Here is a 5038-nt window from a genome sequence, read left to right as displayed (position 1 = left end):
GAGAGATAGTAGAAAGAAAGAAAGAAAGAAAGAAAGAAAGAAAGAAAGAAAGAAAGAAAGAGAAAGGAAGGAAGGAAGGAAGGAAAGAAAGCAAGCTAGCAAGCAGGCATTGGGCTGCAAATCCTATCTCTGGGCAGCAGGTCTGGGCCACTCGTCCCTGCAGCATCAGATGCTTGGTTTGGAGTCAGAGCTCTGAGCCCAGAGTCCCTGCGGAAAACACATCCTTCCACTGACTGTGGCCTCTGTCCCACAACCTCCCCCCTCCCCAGGGCTGTGTGTGTTTAGACAGCTGCCCTGCATTTTTAGAACAATTTTTAACTTGTAGGCTGTACCTGCGGAACCAGAATGTCTGGCCAAGACCTGTTACCTAACAGCCTCCGACCATTTGGCTGCCAACAGCAACTACAGCTCTGGCCCAAGGCAGGTGTGGGCTGACCGAGCCAGGCAGGGCAGGAGGTGAAAGGAATGGGTCTCCTGCCCACCCCGAGGGCTGAGCCCCCACTTGCGGTGAGGGAAAGCTGAGAGGAGTGGATCTAATCTGATTCCTCCACTCAGAAGCCCTTAAAGTGCAGTTTTGTTTTAAGCCTTCCTGAAGGATTCGGGCTAGATCTAGAAAAGAACCTCACCGTGGAGGATGTACGAAGTACAACACGTGACCCTGAAGACGGGACGCTCTTCTCTGTACCTCTGAGGAATAGAAATGATCACGCCTGGAGAACAGGGTGGACAGTGAGGAATAGAAATGATCACGCCTGGAGAACAGGGTGGGCGACCCAGCCTCTGAAAGACCCTGCTGGCTGATGATCCATGGTGCCCTGGGCAGACCCCAGGCCAAGAGACCCCACCCACAGTACTCAGTGCTCAGCTGGGAACCAGACCAGACCTCAAAACAGGTTTGCAGAATTAAGATGAGGAGCTGAGCTCAACACAGCCTCCGCGGCTCCCCAGGGCGGGCCTGAGCAGAGGGAGAGCAGACGGCCATCGGGGTGCTGGGATGCACGTCACATTGCATTACCTGCATTACCATCCATGCTGCAGCCACAGCCCGGAGCCCGGAGAACCCAGAGGCCGGGGGAGATGGAATCCCGGCAAACCATCACTGGCAGGGACCACCGGGAGCAGCTGGTCCAGCCTCCTGTTTTCCAAGAGGGAAGACTAAGAAATGAGTCAGCTGCCCACAGTCACATAGAGACTGAGGGCAACGAGGCCGGTCGGTCAGCAATGAGCAGTGAGCCCAAGGCCTTGAGGGCTTCCACGAACTTTGAAGGGTGAGGATGGGCCGAGCTCCGGAGGCCGCTGGGGTAGGTTTGAAGGGAGTGTTCAAGAAGCGCCTCTTTTTTTTTTTTTTGAGGTGGAGTCTTGCTCTGTCGCCAAGGCTGGAGTGCAGTGGCGTGATGTCGGCTCACCGCAACCCCTGCCTCCCGGGTTCAAGCGATTCTCGTGCCTCAGCCTCCCGAGTAGCTGGGATTACAGACACCTGCTGCCATACCCAGCTAATTGCATTTTTAGTAGAGATGGGGTTTCACCATGTTGGACAGGCTAGTCTCAAACTCTTGACCTCAGGTGGTCCACCTGCCTCAGCCTCCCAAAGTGTTGGGATATAGGCCTGAGCCACCTCAACAAGCGAAGAGGCCCTTTTTGTAGAGTTCTAATCCTGGGTCTGCGGCTGAGCCATGGTTGCGTTCACAGAGCAGAGTGATCAGCCGGGCGTAGGGATGGACCTCCCGGGGCCAAAACGGTGGCCGACATCTCCACCCTGACCTCTCCTCTCAGGTTCCCAAGGTTACCACCCAACCCTGCCAGCTTTCCCACCACGCCAGAGCAAGACCCCGCCTGCTCGCCGTCTGCCTGTGCAGCCAACGGGCCTCGCTGAGCTGCCCGGGGCCGCGTGGCACCTCCCTCCGTTCACAGTCGGCCCTTCCTCTCCCTGCCTCCCTTTACCTACCCCACAAACCACTTCAGCCCTTTGGACCAGCACTGTGGATGCCCCATTGGTCACGTTGACCTCCCAGTCATCTCCCCTTTCCCTCTCCCTCTGCTCCTGCCCCAGACCAGCCCCCAACATTCACCGGGATACCTGCCACTGCCTCCTCCCTGGTCTCCGGCCTCCCACCTCTGTTCCTCAGGCTCCTCTACACAGCCAGTAACTACAGAGTGCACTAAAGCACAGGCCTGACGTCTCACTCCCTTAACCCTGGCCATGGCTCACCTGCGCCTGCCTCAAGATAAGCCCACCGAGGGACAGCAGGTGGAGTCCCTCAGGAGCTAGCCTTACCCCACCCTCCTGTCACCCTCTGCCCCAGGCTCTGCCCGTGCTGCTGCCCTCTGAACCCGCTAAGCTTCTCCACACTTGTCTTTGCACTGCCTTCCCTTTGCCTGGGATGCTTTTTTTTTGAGGCCGGGTCTCGGCTCTATCTCCCAGGCTGGAGTGCAGTGGCTGGATCTCAGCTCACTGCAAGCTCCGCCTCCGGGTTCACTCCATTCCCTGCCTCAGCCTCCCGGTGGCTTCTGGGACTACAGGCGCCGCCACTTCGCCCGGCTAGTGTTTTGTATTTTTTAGTAGAGACGGGGTTTCACCGTGGTAGCCAGGATGGTCTCGAACTCCTGACCTTGTGATCCGCCCGTCTCGGCCTCCCAAAGTCCTGGGATTACAGGCTTGAGCCACCGCACCCGGCGCCTGGGATGCTCTTATACCCTCTGGTCTCCTGGGACACCTTCTCATTTAAGTCTCAACCCAGAGCTTCTTCCTCTGGGAAGCCCTCTCTGGTCTCCTCAGGCAGAGGCTGGCATTCCTTCTTGCATGAGCCTGCAACAGCCTGTGATTTCCTCTCTCAGCACTTTTTTTTTTTTTTTTAATTAAAAACATTTTGGCGGGGAGACAGGATCTCACTATGTTACGCATGCTGGTCGCAAACTCCTGGCCTCCAGTGACCCTCCTGCCTCGGCCTCCCAAAGCGCTGGGATGACAGGCTTTGAGCCGCTGCGTCTGGCCCTCTCCACACTCGCTACTGAACATGTTCTAATACTTCATTCGCCTGTTTTGGGAGGCAGCCTCTAAGACGACACTCAGAGATCCCTGCCTCCAGGTATTTCCTGTGTAATACCCTCCCCGTGAATGTGGGCTAGGCTCATTGACTCACTTTTTAATTTATTTTTCAGAGAGAGTTTTTAGTTTATTTTTCATTCGATTGCCCAGGCTGGAGTACAGTGGCACAGCCATAGCTCACTGCAGCCTCAAACTCCTGGGCTCAAGTGACTCTCGCACCTCAGCCTCCCAAGTAGCCAGGAATCCAGGCGCACACCCCCACGCCTGCCTCTGACTGACTCGCCTCAAACCACGAGAATCTGTAACTGCCCAGGGTGCTCTTCTTGCCACTGCCCAGTTAGAGCTGATTTATTAAGACAGGAGAATTGCAATAGAGAAAGAATTTAATACACATAGAGCCAGTGAAATGGGAGACCAGAGTTTTGTTATTACTCAAATCAGCCTGCCCCAAAATTCGGAGGCTGGGGTCTCACACGGAGAGTTTGGTGGGCAGGGGGCTGGGGGGTGTGGGCTGCTGGTCAGTTGTGGGGGCAATCACAGGGGTGTGGAAATTGGCCCTGGTGTTCTGAGTCAGCCTCTGGGTAGTGGCCATAGAGGGGCTGCTGGTTTGGGTGGGGCCCTCCGGGTCATCGGTAACGTGAAACCCTGAGAAGAGATCTCAAAAGGCCAATCTTAGGTCTTAACAATAGTGATGTTATTTCAGGAGCAATTGGGGAAGTTGCAAATCTTGTGACTTCTGCTGGGAGTCAGCTCTCAGCACCCACATCTTCGTGGAATCCATGCCCCTTTCCTCCTCCTAACCCAGTGGCCTTTGATTAGTTTTACAAAGGCAATTTAGTTTTGGAAAGGGCTATTATCACTTAAACTACGAACTACGTTTCTCCCAAACTTAGCTTGGCCCACACCTTTGAATGACCAAGGGCACCAGCCTCACCAACATGGTGAAACCCCGTCTCTACTGATAATACAAAAATTAGCCAGGCATGGTGTTGGGCACCTGTAATCCCAGCTACTCAGGAGGCTGAGGCAGGAGAATTGCTTGAACTTGGGAGGTGAAGGTTATAGTGAGCTGAGATCACACCACTGCACTCCAGCCCGGGTGACAGAGCGAGACTCCATCTCAAAAAAAAAAAAAAACATCTAAAAAACATAAGCAGTGAATGTGCATCTAAACAAAATTGCACAGTAACTAAATCAGGAGGAAGAGGAGGATGGAAAGTGTTCTGTGTGACGGGGACAGGGAGAGCCAAAATGAGCTACACCCTAATCATTCACAGTGAAAACTCAATAGATTTATCTGAGGCCAGGTGCAGTGGCTCAAACCTGTAATCCCAGCACTTTGGGAGGCTGAGGCAGGTGGATCACTTGAGCCCAGGAGTTCAAGGCCAGCCTGGGCAACATAGGAAGACCCCTGTCTCTACAAATAATTTTAAAAATTAGCCAGGTGTGGTGGTGCATGCTTGCGGTCCCAGCTACTCAGAAGGCTGAGGCAGGAGGATACCTGAGCTCCCAGAGGTTGAGGCTGCAGTGAGCTAAGATCACACCACTGCACTCCAGCCTGGGCGACAGAGAGAGACCTGTCTGAAAAAATAAAAAGAATCATCTGAAAAAAATGACAGTGGTTGCCACTGTAGGGGCCAAGGCCCCATAGAGGTTCCCTGAAAATCATTGACACGAGGCCAGTTAATTAATAGAAAAAAGGTATAAAATTAATTTACATGCAGATGGGGAGAGTCAGAGCGCCCACGCCCCAGAAGCTCACACAGCATCCTAGCAACACAGTTTATGGGATGCAGGAAAAGAGGGGGATAAAGAGGGAAAGTAAATGGACCTAGGAAGAGAGATCAGTTTACATACTATTTTGCGGAGAGTTCTGTTCAGGTTTGGTTACGTTCCTGGCTTTACAAATAATTGTTCCCTGTGGGTCTGGATCTTGACCAATTAAAAAACTTTAGCTTCTTTGGGGAAAGGTCAGACAGACCTCGAGGCTTC

The 5038-nt window shown here is 53.5% G+C and overlaps 1 pseudogene; it reads left to right on the top strand.

Annotated features, from left to right (window-relative positions):
- LOC116273690 overlaps nucleotides 1–2189 on the top strand; it is a 9375-nt pseudogene extending 7186 nt beyond the window's left edge.
- The last annotated feature ends 2849 nt before the right edge of the window (nucleotides 2190–5038 follow it).

This window comes from Papio anubis, chromosome 2 (genome assembly GCF_008728515.1).
Source record: "Papio anubis isolate 15944 chromosome 2, Panubis1.0, whole genome shotgun sequence".
Classification (NCBI taxonomy): Eukaryota; Metazoa; Chordata; class Mammalia; order Primates; family Cercopithecidae; genus Papio; species Papio anubis.
Note: the sequence above shows the minus strand (reverse complement) of the source record. Positions and strands in the feature narration are given on the sequence as shown.